This window comes from Rhipicephalus sanguineus, chromosome 1 (assembly GCF_013339695.2).
Source record: "Rhipicephalus sanguineus isolate Rsan-2018 chromosome 1, BIME_Rsan_1.4, whole genome shotgun sequence".
Lineage (NCBI taxonomy): Eukaryota > Metazoa > Arthropoda > Arachnida > Ixodida > Ixodidae > Rhipicephalus > Rhipicephalus sanguineus.
Genome location: NC_051176.1, coordinates 101,005,621 through 101,027,488, shown reverse-complemented (window position 1 = coordinate 101,027,488; position 21,868 = coordinate 101,005,621). Strand labels below are relative to the sequence as shown.

Genomic DNA, 21,868 nt, shown 5'->3' with positions numbered 1-21,868 from the left:
CACAGTCCGGACCCGTGATTTTCAGGTCATGGGAGTAATGTAAAGTATTGGAAAATAAAAAATGCCAGGCATGTGCGGAACACGCAGCACAGTCCCCGCGAAAGCTGCAGGAGCAGCCTTTCTAGAGCCTGGTGTAAACTCTTGGGGCGACTATACGACACCTGTAACGCAATTCCTTGACGGAATCATGCCTGTATAGGGTCTTTTTGCGAAGAAGTTCACCAGCATGGCTCTGTGGTAGAATACTCTACTGCCACGCCGAGGGCCTATGTTCAAATTCCGCTCGATCCTGGATATTTTTTTTATGGTGCGCGATAGCAGTTATGGACACCAGTGGCAGCGGCGGCAAACGATGCCACCAAAATCGGCTGTTTCCATCTCACAACTACTTTTAGCTCTCGTCCCGTCCCTATATGCTTTGGTAACCTGGCACTATAGCAAGGACAGGTGCTACAAATTATTAAAAGATCTGTTTAAAGACACCCTTGAAAACTACTGCCACCTTATCTGTAGAGGCCAGTTTGGTTCTGTAGCAAGTTTGGGCCTCAGCCATGCTAGAGTTGTGACCAGCAGTCTTTTTTTTTTTTCAAGCACAAGCAAGTAAACTTGTGCAGGTAAAGAGCCAAGCTCAGGCAGAGAATCATGGCCTGTGCAGTGCTCTAACAAGTCCTCCACGCCCGAACACCCCTTGAAAGATTTATTACTGCAACCACATGCCACTGCTCCGGACATGCTTGGTTTACCCACCATAATAAAAAAAACTGCGTGTGAGAGGAACAACAAATTTTTTTTTCCGGATGAGAGTGGAATATAGAGAGAAGAGATGAGATCACCGGGAAAGTGGTACAGTGTGTAAGAAAGTGTGAAGAGACACAGGGAGAGTCTGTGGAGCAACTGTGAGAGCAGAGTTCACGGCAAGGCACATCACACACACCGGTAGTCCTGATTATACAGAGTCAGCACAGCACAGCTGGGCTCTCTTGAAGAGAGGCAGGTGCACTGGTGGAAAGCACCAACGAAGGCCATCAAGGTAAAAATTTTGTGCCCGAAGGTGCAGGCAGGGGATCGCTCTCAGTAGTGCAAAAGCTGCCGGTTGAGCTGAATGCCGGACCCAGGCCGTAGAGATGCCCGCAGTACTTGGCATCGTCAATCTGGTCATTGAAGAACACTTGCCTCATCTTGAAAAAGGCTGCAGCTGTAAGCAAGCTGTCACTGCCTGCCTGATGTTGTTGACCGACACGTTCTACTTGAAGTTGGTTGGCCACTTCCTGTAAGCCTCCTCGGAGGGACCTGCAGCCCCTCATGAGAACTTGACATCATAGATGACTGGGAAGAAGATCTGCAGCAGTTCAAAAACTCAACCTCGTCGGCGGGCAGGTTCTTGTATGTCAACAACTTCAGCAAGTAGCCAAAGTCGTACCCACTATGAAATGTGAGCCACCGGACGTTTTCAGAGAAGACCACACCAGAAGTCATGAAAAGCTGTGCAAATTCGTATGGGTCAATGCCTTCCTCACTGTGCTTCGCAAACTGTATGCCCGAGCTGACTAGCAGTTCGATTGAGTCTTGTGCATACATGTCTTCATTCAGGTTGAACTTGAAGTTGAACTGCCAGGTGCAGCAGTCTGGGGCTGTATTGCCAGCTTCGTCAAGAAAGGTGAGACCGAGCTGGATGATCTTGAGTAGGTCTACGTTGCACCGAAGCAGTTGATACTGGTAGTCTGCTGCATTGCGAAACTCCCCGATGGGACGTGCCACGACGCCTGGAAACTCGGTGTCCATAGCAACATAGTTGTACTGCTGAACCATGTGCCTGATGGTGTGGAACGCTTCCTCAAGGTTGGAGGCCCACACGTCTTGGATGGTAACAGGCCTGCAGCAGGCCACAGGCCCACTTCCTCTGCCACCATTGTGGGCTCGGGGGTTGAACACGGCGTAGGGCACAGGCATCATCGCTGCATGGCCAGGGTTGCGGCCTCCACCTTCAAAAGTACGACGTCCACTCCCATGCACAGCTTGGCAGGAAAAAGTCATAGTGCAAAGCACAACACAGCTTTTGTGCTGCAAGAATCCTTCACTCTCTTTATCCTAATTACTAAGCTACAAACGCTACCTTTCTGAATGGTTCCAACCTGATGCCGCCAAAATATATTAAAGGGACTGACAATGTTGAGAATGCGCTATGAAATTATGGCGCAGATGAAGAAACTAGCACAAAGATTCACATTAATTAGCATACCTTTGTCAGTCCCCCCCCCCCCCAACAACGCTTTACTTTTGATCAAAAATCAAATCCTACCAATACTGTGCTCTTCCTAACCTTTTGTTTTTCTCCTTGCACTAGGATACACATAACCTTTGTAGAAAAGGCTGCAATGCTTTTATTATGCTTCTAGACAACATCTAGTATGCATGGCCCAACACTTTTGAATCACTTGGACTTTCATCGAAACTTAGATTATTACATCTTTCGTTTTCTCCTTATGCTTTTCGCATTTTTTAAAATGCCCAACACCAGATGTACGAGAATGTTGAACAAGATAAGTTGAAGCATTATTTAAGAGCCTATGTACACTTGTGTAATCTTCTACAGTACTTGGCTTGTTATATACTAGGAATAATGAGCTTCTGTGCTGACCAGACTTTCTCAATCTGTTTATTTCTCTTTATTAAGGAAACTGTTTACAAACATTGAATAGGAAAACAACCATTGACACCCAAGTAAACAAATGCATAGGACTTTACACAAGATGGTGAAAGGTTTCATTTAAGTCTTCATGACAAAGTCAGGATAGTATTCCGGAAAATATGGTCTCATTTGTCTGTATACAAGTTGACAACATTGTTTCCTAAAAATTAGCACTAGGGCTGCCACAGCCACAAATATTTCCTCTGTTTGTGAAACCTGCTATACTACATATTGTTTATACACATATTTTAAGCTTTGCCGTCTTAACCATCAATCACCAGTGTTGCAAAGTGTATGAATGGGTCTCCTGAAGGTGGTTGATCTTTCTGCAATAGTTGAGGTGGTTAGGAACTTCAAGTGGTACAGAACCATTCAAGCTCTTTGTCAAAGAACACAGCGATGTCATTGCTTGAGTTTGCATTTCCAAGCGTTTTTGTGAAAGGCGCATCGCCTTTGGAAGTAGGCTATGAAGCTCATTTCACACTGCATTCTCTTCTTATTCTATTCAGATGCACCATGGGGCATGTCGGTGCTTTGCTGCCCTTGCACATGACCTCACAAATGGCATTATCTAGAGCTGGTGGAAAGAGTACACAGTCAAATCAAGAAGTAACTACTGTGCTTATTGAAACTTTCTTTAAACATCCAACAGGAAAATTTTATGAGAGATTTTACTGGGGCAAAAAAAAGAAAAAGTGACCAGTCACTAACATAATTTGTCAGTCCCTTTAACAGAATAACCCAAAGCTTGTCTCGAAGGCACACTACAGACAAACAAATGAGTGCAGACTGTTATAACTCCCTTACACAGACCTTGCCACATTTGTTGCGTATCTCAATATGACTTAGTGGCAAAGCACAACACAAATGAAGGGGCCACCGAAATACTCCACAATGAATGAAGTTTATGCAAGGATCCTTGTGCTTTACAGGGTTGGTGAGGGAGACTTGCAGCACCATCCAATATAACTAGCAGGACTGTGTTTTTTTTTCTTTTTTTCATTAGGAAGGTCACAACACTTTTTACTGAGTTCAATATAGCAACCTTACTCGGACACATTCGGCAACAGGAACCAACTGCTTGTATTTACAGTATTGTCGCCAATGAAATGCAGCCAGCTGTTTTAAGTAAACATAGTAGCATTTGATGCTTTTTTATGTCATAGGAAGGAGCTAGATATACTGGGCAGATGAAGCATCACAAGAATGAAGGGGGATGTGGGAATAAACAGAACAGAATAAACAGAAACACCCAAAACTTATCAAATTAACAACAGCTCAAAATTCCTTCATTTCCTTTTTCTTTAAGCACTCCTCACACTTTCATGGTGATAGAATAATATAATGATAAAACACATGGCATGAAAACTAAATGCATAATTTACTAATTACGAAATAACTGCAAATTAACCTTTAAGCTATTACTTAATGGCACACATTGCAATTTACAAATTGTAGATAGCGAGTTTGCCCACTAGGAATATAGTCAAAGAATAAGGCCAGTTTTGATATAAACATTTTGAAGGTATGCAACAAAATACATTGGTGCGCCATTTACTTTTTCTTTCTTCAATGTATGACAATTAATTTTAAAAGTTATAAACACTGCATTTTTATCACAAGGTTGGCACTGTTCATTCTCCATCGGTGTGCCTTAAAAGTCACAGTCTTGAATCCATAAACTTCAATATGTACACTGAAATTAATTTTTGTTGTCTTACGTGGGAAAACCACAACATGATTATGAGGCATGCCGTAATAAATTACTCTGGATAAATTTTGAGCCCCCAGGGTGCTGAGCAAGCACCTAAATTAAGTACACAGCTGTCCTTGCATTTATATACACTGATGTAATCAGCTAGAAGTTATGAGTTAAAATATGTTAATTGGTAGATTACTTATTCTGATTTCTTGCTCCAAGTACTGTCTGCATTTTCGAGTAATGCTATATGCCACAGACAATTTCCAAAAGTTCTGCTAACTACAAAAAATAAATAAACACCAATTATATTATTCCATCTCTTGGAGCGACCCTGCAACACCTTTTATGAAAGTTGGGAAACATAACGGCTATTGCACATTGTGAACCTCCCAAAAAAATGCTTTTCAGTGTGCCTTGTACGAGTAATTGATGGGCATCAAATATTGCCCTTGGATGTCTTGAAGGTGTCATGAATCCATTTTCCAAGTAATCATCGAATGAACTCAGTATCGGAGTATCGCAGTTTATTACCCCACGAATCAATTGCTGTCAAAATTTCTCGAATCCATCAAGAACGAGTGAAGTTATAGGGATTTGTCGCACGCTTGAAATGCTTTCTCTCTTCTCTCATCCCAGTGAGCGCAGCAAGCTACATAGGGAAGGATGGCACGGGGAAAAGGAGTTACGTCAGCGTGCATGATAAAACGCAATCACTCTCTTCTGTTGTTATTCCTGTGCGCACAGGTGTGGTTACTCTAATGCTAGCAGACTACGGAGTGCGGCGCCAGCATGTGGCGGCACCCCGTGGCAAGAAGCGCATGTGATCCAAACATCGCTGTTGATTTCTGTCGGCTATTAGCCAATAGCATGCTATCTACTGGTTCAACATCAAACAGCAGGCACCAGAAGCTCCGAAGAGAGAGCAAGCCTCTGTATGAAAAGAGGGCGCCTGAGAAAATGGCAACTTCGCACTCCGCCTCTAAACTCTCTTTGCCGCGCACAACTGCAAAGGCCTCATAGCATTTGCTAAACTTCAATAGAGTGTTATAAAGTAGTGCTGGCTGAAATTTATCACTGTAGCCAGACCTTACAGCCAATCTTTTGCTTCTTGCAGTTTTCATTTATGTGCCATAGGTTTGCACCGTCTGAGGTAAGAGCAGGTCCTTCAGCACAGCTTGAACCATATCTGTGCCTCAAACAATAAGGTGGCAAACCAGCCTCATCAGCTATAAGCGTAAAGCATTACCAAAATGCAAAATTAATACAATTTTGACTATATGAAGATGACTGCAACTTGCTTGGAGAAGAAAGTAAAGGCCAAGTGTTCACTGCCATCAACACATTCTTGTGATGTATGTTGTACATAAGGGTGCAAGTGCACGCAAAGAGAACTTTCAGAGGGTTTCGCAACCTTGAGCCTCCAGGCTCATTTCTGGCCATAATTTCTGAATTTAGCATTTCTGGCAGTAAGGCCCAAAATGCTAAATTTAATTTCCTTATGTTGCTTTCCGAGTGGACATGTATAATTCCATTTGTCAAAGTCAAATGAAACAACGGTGTTGCTGAGGGTGTGAACTCTAGGTCATGCCTGAAGAACTCTAAGTCATGCCTGAAGCATGATTAGTCACGAAGAAATCTTGCCACCAATTCCACTATTTTGTTGATTGTTATAAATAAAGGTGAACTTTCAAAAGTCAAAAGAAAAGCAGCCTATCTTTTGAGCAGAATTGTAGGCTCTCCGCTACCTGTCCTGGAAGAGCAATTACGTAGGGCATCCAAAATAGAGCACTGCACGGGCTCGGGCCTACCCGAAAACCTGGGCCCCGCCCAGCCCACGGGCCGGGCCGGGTAAAGTTGTTTTAAAGGCAGGCTCGGGCCCGGGTTTCAGGTGGCGGGCTCAGGTCGGGCCGGGCTTGGACTTTGCTCAGTTCTTATTTTATCTCATGGAAATGCTGTCTTTACGTGTGTCATGCTATTTAGAGAAGTTTTCTGAGACAAATACAGAAATTCGTTTGCTTATTGCACAGAGCTACTTGACTGATGTGAAACGGGCGAACTAAACGTAAATAGACCAGACGCTTATATAGTTAACATCTCACTGATATGTGCTTTATTTACATTTGTTATCATTTTATATCCCAAATGTTATTTTGTAATCGCAGCACTAAATGTAGTAAACTAATTTATACCTATAACTTATAATTGGAAAAGCGATCACAGAGTTTCAGCTGTCCACTAAAACAAAAGGTCTGCGTGGAGTCTCGTTATGTAAAGTCTCTATAGAGAAACGTTCTTTTTCCGTGGCTCTGTCACGGCTCCCAGTGATCGTGTGACGCGAGATGGACATGCACAGCCTGCTTTGTGTACCCACACTGCTAACGTCTGAGATTTCATCTTGTTCCGCTATGGTGCGAGAGCTACATGATACTGCCACAACAGCGTTGGAATGTGCAGGAATAGCGTAGATTCATTAAACAAGATGTGGGGCAAAGTATATTCACTGGACGAAATATCCGGCTTAAAAAAAAAGAAAAAAATACAACGCCAGGCCTGCGCAGCACAGTCGCAGGGAAAACTGGAAGATCGGCCTTTCTAGAGCCCGTTCGAAACTCTCTAGGGGAAACTAATACAAGTGCACATGCAAGGTATCCACTACAGCGCAAATCATAATTTTTGCGATTTAGGGAAGCACGCACTATGCCATTATTCGTCTTTCTGCGGATGAGCGAAGTGCCCACTACACATCTGTAAGGCATTATCTGCACTTAGTTGATGCTGCATGTGGCTGATGATGATGAAAAATTATGGTTGAACCCTTTGTTACGGGTAGGAAGCTTTAAACCACACACTATAGTTGTGCGATTAGCATTGCGTGACGCCTGGTTGTTATTTTACTCTTCTGCCACGCTATATATTAGACATGTTAACGCGATTCCTTGCCCAACATGACGCCTGTATAGGGTCTTTTTTCAAAGGAGCTTCAAGCACCAGCGTGGCTCTGTGGTAGAATACTCGACTATCACGCAGAGGGCCCGGTTTCAAATTTCATCCGGTCCTGGATATTTTTTCCTTATTTAGTTTTTTCTTATTTCGTGTGATAGTGGTTACGAACACCGCAGGCGGCGGACAACTACCCCACTGCCGTTGTGATCCGATAACAGCTTTCGCTGTAAAAAAAAGAGAGACAATTATGAATTCCGTGCCGGGTGATGTCCCCTTAGCTCGAACTGCACCCAATGAGACAAAGCATCGAGAAGCTTATTCACGCCTATATCACCAGTCTGGAATGAACCCCAAATATAGACAGAAATCTTTTTGTTCACCTCCTGCCATTCCTACCCGTGTAGTCCAACAGCCACCTTCTACCGGTACAACACCGTTATGAAGGCATACACCATTAAATAGTGAAAAAAGAACATGGCACAATCCGTGCACAACTGAAACCTACGATGAGAAACCCACAAAGAGGAGCTTTATGGGTGATATTGAAGAGTAGCACGGTGTTTGGGAACGAGCTATATTGATTCTGCAAAGGTCCGCAAAGACATCTGAAATTTGCTCCAGTGGTGAAACCCAAGAAAAACTAGTGCCGACGCCTTCACAACTCGCAGGGCTGATTTTGTGGGCCCCTGCGGCTACCGTAATCGGCGAGAGCAACTTTAGCGCTGCACGATATGTGATGCAATAGCGCAGGGCGTGCTTAAAGCCGGAATCTCTCGATAATTGGTTTTTTCGCACAATAACGTGGGGACGTAAACTGTAAACTATGCAACAAAAAACTTATAGTCTAAATACTAGCAGTGTTGTGATGCATGAAAATAATGGTACCAAAAATAGTGTTTTTTTTTTTCCAGCGGTCCATACGACTTTCAAAAAGTACACGTGGTGCACGTCATTCGTGATAATTTTTATCTATGTTCGCATATTTACAGCAAACGTAATAAATTTTGCTTTTTTTCCTCTATTTCTCTTGCTGTAGGAAGGTGCTACTACGTTGAAGACAGGTGCTACATGTCCAGAAGTGTGTACCTTTGGGTTTGTTGGTAGAGCATGCTGTAACGTTGAATAGAGTGAAATAAAAAACAGAAATGGAGCAGAGCGTTCTGTTCTCTGTCCCCTATGTTTTTATTGGGCTCCCTACTGAAACTAAAGTCATGCTGCAAATCACTTTCCTTGCTACAATATCTGCTACAAAACATTTATGATGATTCCGATCTGTATTTGCAGAACAAAATAGGTACAGTATGCCGCTGTCGAACAAACGTTCATCTTACTTAGTATGTCCACTCAACTATTTCCACCGTGAGACCCTTTTGTACAAAGAATTACCATAAATTAATGTATACTTGTTAGCAAAGCATGCGCCAGAAAAACATAGGTATTTGCTACTTAAAACGTCTTGCTGTCAATTCCATATGCGGGCAACACCACCTCGATTACAGGCGCGGGCCCATGTCGGGCCCCATCTGCGGTCGGGCCGGGCCGGGTAAGAGAAACTTTTTCTCGGGTTCGGGCTGGGCCCGGGTCTCGCTTGGAGTCACCGGGCCGGGTTCGGGCGGGTAAACTTCAATGACTGCCGGGCTCGGGCCTGGCCCGGGCCAAAAATCGCGGCCCATGCAGTGCTCTAGTACATAATAATGCCAGCTCTCTTGAGAGATTTATTCACTATGTTTAAAGGTGTTGCAGGGCTCCTTTAGAAGAATATATATTAATTACAGTCAAGCTTACAAACACAAGCACAGCACCTGAATGGCTATATTTAACGTAGCATTCAAGCATTCAGTGTCTAAGGACTTTGCACTGTTATGTAAAAAACATGACAAACAACTAATCCTCAATTCCGCAATGTGGAACCAAAATTGATGCCTCTAGCTTGGTCAGGATTCAACCACTTATTGCAAAGGGGCTACGTTGCCAGGGGGCATGACAAACTTTTTTCACTCTCTCTTTTGACCATTGTATGCTTTACCACAAATCCCTGTATCTCCTCCATGCCCCATTCTATGTAATGTCATGAGGCTCTACAAACGATGCCACAAAACTCAAGGCTGTCAAGCAATTAAGAGCCTTAGCGAAAAACTTCAGCATGTGACGAGCTTGAAGAGAAAACATGCTAGCCATGTGGCTGTCTCAGCATGCTAAGAGCATAGGGAATACTGTGGAAGCCACGTGGTTAGCAGTTGAATGAATAACAGTATGACACATGAAGGAGAGTGAAAGGCAGTGAAACCTGTGGGACGCCTCTTCCTCCTTGACCCTTGCAGGCGGCCACCATCCCATGAACCACGCCAGCACATTTCGTCTCGCATCTCTGCTGATCACTGCCACAGCATTAAAGGAGCCCCCTGTGACGCAGATGGCGCAAGTAGCCTTTGCACGGGATCTGGCAATTCCCTTGACGTGCAGATGTTAACTTTTTACACTTTAAAATGAGTATGTACATTAAAGCTTTAGAAGATACCATATGTGCTTCTCATGTAAATGGATGACAGAAAAGTACAAAACTTGGAAAAACGTTTGAACATGTCCTAGCTGACATCCAAGTTGGCCTCAGAGAATGAAACAATGTGAAAAGTTAGATCACAGTGTAGTATCCTCTCCTAAAACCACACAGAGTTAGTATACAAAGTAATCTTGCAGGAATTCATGCTGGTAGTAGCTGACATGCTCAATAATTTTACATGATGAAGTTAAAAACACGTCATCAACATTATCAAAATGTCACGGCTGAGGTAAATTTACAGATATTAAATAGCAATAAGATGAAAGCTTGGGCAGCATTGATCATAAAAAGAATATAAAGAGCTCTACATGCATTTTTTAATCATGAGTGCTGCACCAGTGAAGATAAGAGGATGTAAAACAAGCATGAGTGAATACCTGCAAGTGTGAGTAGCCATGACTATAGACGTGAGTTAGTGCTGGTGAATTTATGCAAGCACAAGTATGAATGTCAGTGAGTACCTGTGATTACCAGTAAGCACAAGTGTGATGAATGAGTGCTTGGTGTGAGTAGACAATGACTGGGTGCAGGTGAGTTGACGTGACTAAGAGCACTGCAAGTGGTACGATAGTACCACTATTAGTGAATAGAAACATTTCCCTATTAGTTTACAAATATTTCAAGATGTCAACTACACCCAAATATGTAGAATATTTATAGAAAAGTGCGATAAATTGCATAGCCATGGGCATAGTATTCATGAAAAATGGGAAACTAGATGTTTGTGTTGTTTGACTGTCCTGCATACATAGGAATTAATGACTGATTATTAACGGCGAACGTCGCCTCTAAGATGTTTTAATTTGGTTTTAAAGTAAGCATCAGTGCTCATTTGAGTTGGCAGCACTTTGCGACATTGCCACTGGCAGGACACGGTCAGTGGCAGCTCAGGCTATCTGTGGTGTTTCAGCCATCCCATGAGTATTGTCAAGATCAAAGACCAGTTTGTGGGGTGCACACAATAGCACGAATGGTGCCTGATGGCAGCTATTTTTCCTCGCCTCCCTTGCTGTTGGGCTGCTCTCTATAGTCGGGTACAACTTTAGAAAAAAGGAGAGGCCCCGCCCACATGACCGAAGCGCGGCAGCCGACTACCTCCGCGGCAAAGAAATAGTCCCGCTTCTTCTCCTTGAGCGGAGGCACCGGCCGTCCGGCTCGTGACGTCAGTCTAGAGCGCGCGCCCATTGGTGGAAGCGCGTGTGCATCCGCCTTTGAGGTGCAAATGCCGCTTTTTTCTAAAGTTGTACCCGACTATAGGTGGTTCTGGCTGCTAATGCCAATGGCGTTTTAGGTACTATAGCAAGGAAATTTGTTTTTCTTTTTCTGGGGGGGTGATTGTAGACAAAAATTTTGACAGGAAAATGTGCCTGGTGCGTCACACCCTAGCTGATATTTCAGTACCCATGTTGTGTCATTTTTTTTCCCTCATGTGGGGCCCCAATTTGAAAAGCGTGCACTTAATGTCACCAAATTGTCAGTGCGCATGATCTTGTGGCACTGCACCGCGGTGTGGAACTGCTTTCTTGTATTTCTGGGCATGTGTTTTTAAGCGACATCAAAATAAGGTGCAATTAATGCTAGCATTAATTATACATTCCCTTGAAACATTTACTATTCAATTTCATGATTATCAGACACAAAGCTACTAATTAAAGCATAAAAGTCAGAAACAAGAATTCCGCTGCCAGGGGTCCTTTAATGAAGTCGAGAGTTATGAACCCCTGTCTGGTCGTGATGAATACACTAAAAGAAGGGATCCATTCTTTTAGTACTCCTAATATTTCTGTGAATTCAAAGTCGGCTAACCTGTTCCTCATAGTCCGTTTGCGTTTTAATGCTAAAAATATGAATACTAGAATTTGAACATTTTTTATTAGTTCTAAAAATGAGATACAAATGATATCTACTTGTTTTCTGCCTCGTTATTCGATAATGTCATTCAATATTAGTTTTAGAAATAAAGCAAAAAATATTTTAAAAATCTATTAAAAAGTATTCGACATTCAATTTAATTTTCAAAACTATCTCTTCACAAACCTCTAGTAGGCATGTGATAGCTTGCAAGTAGTGGGAACAAGCATGAGTATCATCTGAGTGAGCAGGCGTGAGGAGTAACATGGATGACTGCTTGGCGTGAGAATACTATGTGAATATTAAAGTGGTAAGGATCATACGTGCACCAAGAAGGTTTGTAACATGTTCCATGAAACTGATAACCTAATTCGTGTTATATATAGGGCTCCGTGTTTTCGGAGTTTATTTTTCTTGAAATTCAGAGGGTGTTTTGCGGAGTTTATTTTTTGGGAGGGAGTTTATTTCACGTAAATCTCCAATCCTCCTAGTTTTGAAAATTAAATTGAATGTCGAATACTTTTTAATAGATTTTCAAAATATTTTTTGTCTTATTTCTAAAACTAATATTGAATGACATTAATTTTGTGTTTAATTTTGCATTTTAAGTTGTTCCCATGTGCTCTTATTAATTTTATTTCCAATGAAAAAGTGTTGCATTGTTGCTGATAATCCTGTTTCTCCATCCTTTCATCTCTTTCTCACATTCTGTTCATTTTCCCTGTTGAGGATGTTGATGTGCATGCTATAAACTCGCCAAAGTGTATTTTTGAGGGGGAGCAGGAGCTAGTCAAGCTGCTTCTCAGCTCTTTCTCCCAGCCTCCCTCATCTTTTTGATGAAAAATAAAGGACCTATTACTATTATTATTCTCAATACTCTTAAATCTTAGATGAAATGATATCTGAACACGAAAACATGCAAACACACGAAGTGTATTTTAGATGTCTGGGAGGTTTGAACGCACAAACACATATACATTCAAACACGAATCCTTGAATACAAAACACCTACGCTTGTTCGTACTACAACCTTAAAGTTTCTTGCAATAGACGGAAGCATATTTTACGAGGTTCCTGCTGCTGATGGAGGGGAGCTTCTTTCGAATGATGATTTTCAGCTTTGAAAATGCCCTTGGAACGCTGAAAATGCCCTTCTAAAACCGTAGTTTATCAGATAAATCCAAATTGCCAAAAATTTTACCGGCGAGTGCTTATCGAATTTTTTTAAGCTTGATCCAAAAACACGGAGGCCTAGCTATATACTATGTTTACATTTTATTATTAACTAAATTCTGTCAATTCTACCCCCACTTGTCCCACTATGTCAATGCATTCTGCAGTACAAAGCACATTAAGAAGAAAAGTGACAGGCTTAAATTACTGGAGCAAATGGAATGTGAAACTGTTTTCCCAATAGTAATTCAACAACAAAAAAATAATACTATAACTTCTGCAAGTATGGTAGAACATCGACTATCTTTTAAATATCACATTTTCTCTAAACAGCTTGCTTCTCTCAAGCAGATGCAGTGATTTGCATATATATCAAGTCAGCTATTCTTCCTTACCTTATAACTTATTTAACCAGCATGATCTCCACACATATGTAATTTCATGCACCTCTCGCTGTGTAGAAATCTGCAAAGCACAAACAATGCAGCAGTCACCTAATTTTTCTTTACAACAGTGTACGATAATATGCAATAAACAAGCGGTGCTGACAGGTGACTAGCTAGTAAAATGGAAAAAGGTTCTTATAGCAATAATAGCTTACAGGTACAAAAGAAGCAGTAACATTGTGACAGAATTGTGACAAAGAAAAAACTGCGCTTTGAGCCCCATTGCGGCTTCATTATCGCAGTGCAGCGTCCCCATTAAAAATATGCTTTATTTACAGCTTATGCAGAAAGTCTCAAAAGAGTAAGTTTTGCTTTAAGCGAAAAAAATTTTTTGAACTGAAAACTAGAAGGTTGTGTGGTGTTTTTGGTTACTGCACAGCAAGTCAGCGCAGGATTCCTGCGGGCACCTTTTCTCTGAAGTTAACACGAGTCATACAACTGCTCATTGCAAATTCACTAATATCACTGTATGCAACATCGCACTGAAATGTCAACAATGAAAATGTATGTCACCTTGGACCATCAAGGTGGCAGGTGGTTTTCAAGCCCTTGATGGTTTAAGGGGTAAAACAATAGACAACCTGGAGGACATAGTACGTCATCTTGGGCTTCTGAGAATTCAGTTCCACGAGTCTATGCAATAAACGGACTCTTTAAAGTGTAGTTTGCCTCTAGTTAAAATATTTCTTTGGGTCAACGAGTGATGTACTACTCGCTGGGTTGTAGAATGAAAAATTTCTAGCTATATATATTTCCAAGATGATTCAATGGCTTGCCCACGAATGACAATGACAGCTGCCAGTTTTTTTTTACAGTATTTTAATATTTTCCACCCTTTTAGGCCATCAAGGGGCCATAATTAAATGCAGACTGCACTTTGCATCTGCATAGGTTTCGTTTTTCTGGCAAGTGGAGACCAGGCCTAGAGTTTCATTGTTCTACTACTATTGGCGTTTCAGCGTGCCCTTGCATACAAAGTTATTACTTAAATATACGATGAGCAGTTGCATGACTTTCAATAACCACAGAGAAAAGGCACTCAGAATCTGGCCCCGACAAGCTGTGCCATGAAGAACAGTTTTGCGCAACCTTTTAACAAGGTATACAACAGAATGATGTATAGGCCATACTTATCCCTTTCAGTCACGAATTATGATGCACTGTCTGCAAATGCATCAAATTTGCATGGCATGATTTCAAGGCACTCAGTATTACATTCCAAGAAATAAAATGAAGGAATGTGTTGTTTCGTGTGAGTTACAGTAATTAATGGTAATTAGCATGTAATTAAATATATAATTATTCTGCAATCTGTCAGCTTCAATCCTTGCATAAAAGGAATCAACTATTAGGTCCAAAATGCATGCACAGTTTGTTTTTTGGTTCTATGTATTTCGAGCGAAGAAAAAATATACTCTTGACGTTGGTCCTGGAACGTCGCACGTCGAACGATCGTCGAACATGGTAGTCTCTCTAGCAAAGTGATCATCTACAGCAATAAGCAGCATAATGAAGTTAAATAAGCGCTAGTTGTCCACTCAGGAAGCCCGCGCGAATGTGCACACTAAGTTTCAGGCCATTTGACGAAACACGCGGTGCGCGATGCGACTCCGAAGTTGATGTGTACAAATGTACACACCGTGACTGAAAGGGCTATACATGGAATGCTATACTGTGAATATGGGTCAAAATTTTATTTTTCCTTACTTCGTCACAAGTTCGTCATGACTTTCTGGCTTTCTTTGTTCCAGCAGTACCCTTATCACTTAGTATATGCACTTTTTTTTAATATGCTCAATTTGGCAATGCCTTTGCAGTAATTTTGGCAATGCCTTTGCAGTAATATATATCAAGTCAACTATTCTTCCTGCAGAGTGGTTCGTTCAGTTCTTCAAACCAGTATGAAGGCCATGAGAGTGAAAAAAACTCCGAGTAAGAACTCTGCCAATGTTCTTCTGGCATATACTACTCTCCATTTCGCCTCCAGGGGAACACCAGCCAACCTGTTCTTTGGGTGCAAATTGAACAAGAACAACACTTCTACAGCCAGACCTGAACAGCAAAATGTATCTGGAGGAGAAAAAAGATCTCCATGAAATACCGGTGCCTTCAGATTGAAGAAAAAAAATGTTTCACAGCAATGGCTGAAAGCAATAATTTTGTATATATTGTTTTCCATGCAACAGTTCCACGCCTGTTCGCAAAGTTCAAAGTGCCCTTCATGGCATCACAAAAATTTTTTGCCGAAAAACAGCTCTTCAATAACTACTTCCCAAATTCAGACATAATAGCACGATTTTGTTCAGCAGGCTTAGATGCGGTAAAAAAAAAAACACAGTGCACTTGAAATGGAATGGCCCAATTGTTAGTAAAGATAACCAGGGTGTGAAGGGCTGCCAAGTGTACAATGATATAGCGAGGCCAGCTCATTCTATTTATTGGATTTGTACAACATTAATAAACATAAGGAAGAAAGTAATTACTTCCTTGGGACAATAAATTGTCACAAGAAAGTAAGTGCAATAATAATCAGTTACTTTTTTTTTCTATGTGAAAAGGTCTGCTTCACTGCTCCGAATTGTCAAATGCCATATTTCTCACAAAAGTTGATTGTAATCAGTCAGCAACTGCTTTCCCTTGAGTCTTTTTATCAATGACCAGAGGTTTTCATTCATGCCTGCTTTAATTTGTTTTGTACATGGCACCTTGTGATGAGTTAACTGTGTGGAGTCCTTTCGCATGTGATGCGTGATGAAAGCAATATACCCAACGCATTTGTGCCACGAGCACTCAGGGCAATGGAAGACTACTCACAAGTACAAGATAGAAGCTTTGGCTATTGTGTGGGGAACCCAAAAATTTTATGTGTGCTTCTGTGGAAAGCATTTCAAGCTGAAAAGAGACCATGTTCCCTACCATAACGACAGCAGACAAGTAAAGCTCTTTCCCATGACACGGTTGGAGCAAGTACCGTTCACTGCTCAGCAAGTCAGGCAAGCAAGCCAACATGACAAAGTGCTCTCAAGAGTGCATTATCATGTACTAAGCACTTGGAGTACATGCAAGCAGGATGAGAGATTAACTACTGTTTATCAAGGCATAGTTGTGCCATGTATCAGAACCGTAGTGCTAACAAATCTAAGTGAAACCATCCTGCAAGACTTGCACATTGGGTATCAGGACAATGCAAAGATGAAGCGCTTGCACACTATTTTGTACGGTAGCCATTTATCTCTCGAAATTATCCACAGAAGATGCAGCAGGTGTTCCCGTGAAAGCAACATGCCTGCATAGACAATTATCACCCTAGTGGACCTTGCTGTCGCACCCACCTATATTTCAGCTGACCATTTATTGAGAATACATTCTTAATTGAAGTCGTCGACTCATTTTCCAAAACAGCCCAATGTTTATGCCATCAACACAACAACAGCCTCAAGCAATGTCCTTATTTCTCCCTATTTCTTCTCTAGGGGAACACCAGCCAACTTGTTCTTTGGGTGCAAACTGCGAACAAGAACAACACTTCTACAGCCGGACCTCAACAGCAAAATGTATCTGGAGGAGAAAAGACCAAAATCTTGCAAGATCTCCATGTCAGTTTTCATAACGACAAACAGTATCAGTACGCAGTTAACGTACATAGAACAAATGGAAGCCTGATATCGTGCATTAACTCATAACTCATTAATATGAATAAATCCATGTGACCATCTCCACTCTTTATCTCAATTTGTACCCTTTCTGTTATAGTAATACCACCAAAACAAGACAGTTGAATCACAGCCCCTTATATATACTGTGTGTCGATAACCAAAGAACAGCCATTGTTTATGAAGGAACCATAGAAGTATGGTAAGAGTAATGATATTTTGGGAAAAGTAACAAAATACTTGGAGAAAGGAAAAAGTAGCCCACACTCTAGCAGGACAATGTCCCTATGCTGTGGTAGCAGCTAATTTCAATTTGAAAGCACCTTTCTGAGCAAAAAACTTCTATATCACTTGTTGCCAGCACCGTTACCGATTCCCGTAATTCGATTTTTGTCAGGAGTGAACACAAAAATACAAAAATGTGTGCTGTCAAGAACCTACCTAAGTGGTGCCACGCACAACAGCATACACAGCCAAATATGCAGGGCCACTTGTGTTTGTATATGACAGGTCTTATGGCAAAGCTTATCTGCTGGCATTGCTTGATTGCCCTTATCTCAGGGCTTGTGTGGACGGTATTGTACTGGACATGGCAGACCACACAGAAGCCCACACATTTATGAATTGACACAGAAATTCAAGTGCTTCTTATGAACTGCATTACATGTTTGAGTGATAATGATAGTGACGGATGACTCACATTAGCTAGCATACTTAAGCTCTATGTCAATATACCCATCAAGAACTGCTGGATAATGTTAAGCAGTATGCTGAACCATTCTATTTCAAAGCCTCGCATGTGTTATTTAGACCAAAATTACCACGATAGAATTACCATGATAGAATACCATGATAGAAATTACCGTGATAGTGAGGTAGCAACATAGTGAACTGAAATATTAGAAAAACGACTGCAATAGCCACTGCAAAGGAAGAAGCTCTGAACAATTTGTCACTAGAGGTGCAACCTGGAACCTACTACAAAACTCGAAGCCACATGAAGACAGCTGTACTATTTTAAAAGGAAGCACCTGCTACTTGTACTCTGAGACACCGTAGAGCTAACTAAAGCATATGCAAATGAAACTTCATCCACCTAAGATGCCTCTGTAAAGAAGATAAACACACCCATGTTTTCTTTTCATGTCCCATCTGTGCAGCTAAAGCTATAAATATTGATATTCTACTGAACGCACACTAATATGAAACATCAAGAGTAACTAGAGTCAGCAATTAGCAGTGCTCCATTACACTCATTTAAAACTCATTTGACAATTCTACAGAAGAGCAGCCAAAGAAATTTTTCACCACATATTTTCAAAAGTGGCCTCCAAAGACAGTGCACGCTTTCTCCAATGCAACGGTTACTCAGGCACGACGGACACAGCTTTCCTGCAGCGCGCAAGAAACATGCAATGAGATTAAAATTCTAAAAATATAACGAGGTACTGACTGCACAACTTATCAGTGTCAAGACAGCTACACCACGGCTTACATAGTTTTTGAACTCAAGTTTCAAAGATAAAAGCTCAACCATGGGGCTAAAATTGGTTACTATGACCAGGCATATATACAACTTTCATGCTACCAACCATCCATTTAAGCATTTGGGAAAAAAAAACTGGCCCTCTTTATGGCACTGATATTGCTAAATATGCCCCACTACGAAAAATTACTATACTGTTGTTGGGCCAATTACCGTAGTCATAACTGATTATAACCTTGACTTTTAAGTAGAATGTATGTCTAAGTAATCCAACTCATGCCACAGAATTGTTAAATCTTAGAATTGCGATATCGACTCAAAAAAGAGCACGCAGACCTAGAAGAATAATACTGCTTTTTTTTTTCTTGCCATCAAGCTTGCCCAAACCTTCAGCATGGTTTTCACGAGAAAAAGTCACGCAAATGTTTGCCACATTTCACAGAAATAGTCAAATTTTAGTGAATCATCTACTTCGGCGAGCCTTGTGAACCCATGCCCACTAGCCCAGTCGCTGATCATCCCCTCTCAGCAGATGAAAATCTAACTCCGACATACCTCAAGCTATGAAATGCGTATGTGTGTGCAGACTGGAAGACTGATTTTTATTTTTCAGAAGCAATAGTCGGCACTCAAGCACATGTGTACAGCAGCTAGCAAGGCACATGTGTGTCGTAGATTACATCATATAGGTAAGACAAAAGTGGGATAGTACTCACTGCTGGGGTGTAGCCAGAAACTTTTTTCGGGGATGGGGGGAGGAAGGGGGGTTCAACCATACTTTATGTATGTTCATGCGTGCATTTGTATTGTGTGTGTGTATATATACGCAAGCAAAACTGAAAATTTTCGTGTGGGGGGTTGAACCCCCCCCCCTGGCTACACCCAGCTACATGAATGCAAACAGCAATTAATTTTAAAATGTAGATTTTGCAATGAGCAATTAATTTTAGTAGGCAGATTAAAAAGGCAAAGCGAGTTATTTCCGAAGAAGAGCCAAATGTTCAAATTCGGAAACCAAATGAAACGGCGTTATTTATTCCAGCTCAACTATAATCTGTTCAATTTATGTCGACCTTCTTCCTTTATGTGATTAGAATTATTCGCGTACGTGTTCAAATTAAGCTTCCCGGGATCGAACGCTCTGCGATGGCTACTGATAGCACTAACTACCCACGAGACGTGACAAGAACTGGCTTTACGCGCAGCAATATCGTAGAAGGACAAAATTTCAGGGGCGACCTGCAGCTCAAAATAAACGTACTGCTACCACACGAAGTGAAGGAAATGGGCACACGCTATCCTCCTCGGAGAAGAAAGGAACGAACAACTCACAGGCCTCTGGAGACTCGGGAATCCCACCGTTTCATGACGACTTCCACGATCAAAGCCTCGAGACAGCGCGAGGTCCAGTGCACGCGCTCGCGCGCGCACCGGGTGGCGCTTGTCTTTGTTTTTTTCCTCCTCCCCGTCAAAGACGTGCTCTACAAACTGATGATGAGCGCGCTCGGCAAGGGAACACCTTGACCATCGAATCAGTTTCGTTTTATGCAAGATGGCCTGCGCCACCAACAATCAAGAGCAGGGACTTCTCGAACGGTCGTGGTGATTGAACCGAAGCAAGCTGTCGAGCCGTGCTGTCACGTCACCTTAAGTATTTTTCGTTTGGCCCGAAGTGCTTTAGGATTCGTTTTAGACAGCTACGACTTTAGGACGTCGTGAACGTTGAATGCGACGGCTACGTACTTAATTTAGGGATGAATTCGGGCCCTAGCACAAAACGCTACGTTTGCGTCTCTGAAACATTCTTCCTCTTTCCTTCTAAAGTACGGCAAGCCACGGCGATAACCTTAGGGAACACGGACACTTACTTCAATGTATTCCTGAAATCCACTGCAGAAACATCACACGGAAACAAAGTAAAATCAATTACTGCATTTGTCAGCAAACGTCGGCGACGCCGGAGTAAGCAGACGACCACAGTCCAACTTATGCCCCACGGGCGCCACTTCCCAAAAAGCATCGCTTTTCGACCACTCTTCTCCGATACTGTAAAATCAACAACGCTAAATAAACACATATTTAGTGGGTTACTCGGTGGCCCTAAGCTATCACGACCGCTTGTCATATCGACGTTTCGAAGCGACGCGCGCAGCTGTAAATCACTGTTGCCGGCATGCGCGTCTACATTACACATTTGCCGGAACAGCTCTAACCGACCCGCGCCGGGAAAATGCAGCAATCTCATATTTTGTTCTTTCAAAAATTATTGGCATTTTGGTGCACTCCCTCAGTTAACATCTACCGGCAACGTTTCCCCGTCTATTTCCCCTATCGAGTCGAATCGCACCCATTCTGCATGTCGCTAGGGGAAAAATGGCACAGGCAAACGCGCGACTCCCTAAATGGTCGGGCAAACGCCTCCTCCTGACTACTAACCTAGGGCCCCACAGACCACTTCAAATCAAAACAGTGAATGAACGCTCAAGAAAGCGCGTCAAATTATGCTTAAGAAAACACGGTACGCTTGAGTTCCAAAACTTGGCGAGGCATGAGACTGCCGGCGCGAGTCCCTTTATCAAAACAATGCCTCACCGCGCTGAAAAACGTTAGACAACAAAATGACATTCGCAGGAGTTTATTCCTTCAAAAGCGATCAGATTGTGCTAAATGAAACCTGCAATAAAAATTAAATTTCTTTCGTCGTTACTGTGTTCCATAATTTCGATGAGCGTTTGCCGTTCAATGTACGGCAAATGTACGGCAGCATACTTTTGAGCGAAGGCTGCTCATGAGTAAAATCGTACAATATCGAGTAAAATTGGTAAAACACCGGCGCAATGAAATGGTGTAATGTTTTGACATATATCGTTGAGATTTTACGTGATCCCCAAGCCACGATATAATTATGAGGGACGCCGTAGTGGAGGTATCTGGACACTTCGACCACATTGAGTTTTTAAACGTGCACCTAAATGTGGCTCTAGCATTTCGCCTCCACCGAAATGCGGCCGCCGCGGTAGCCGCTGCCAATGTTTTCAGTCAGTGGTGAGTGGATTCAGTGGAGTGACCATTAATTGTTAAGAAAAGTAGCGCTATTTTCTGCAGCATACCGTACAGGTCAGCACCACAGGAAAAGAAGTAGGGGTGTAACAGGGATAAAAGCCGTAAAATCACAGGGTGCGCTTTGGGGTGAAAGGATAGACTGGCTTGTAAAGTAGTTTATTTAGGCTAATGAAGAGAATAACTGGCGTGGCGTAGCACAACTGGCGTGTCAGAATGAGGCTTGGAGGGTGCACGTTGAAAGCATGACCCGACATCACCGCCACGGAGCAAAAAACAAAACCGACAAGAGCCACCAAAAAGCG

General features: G+C 42.1%; 1 pseudogene; it reads right to left on the bottom strand.

The window, feature by feature from the left end:
* Positions 1-586: 586 nt before the first annotated feature.
* On the bottom strand, positions 587-20,071 carry LOC119394489 (CCR4-NOT transcription complex subunit 7-like; annotated as a pseudogene).
* Between the last annotated feature and the right edge of the window lie 1,797 nt (positions 20,072-21,868).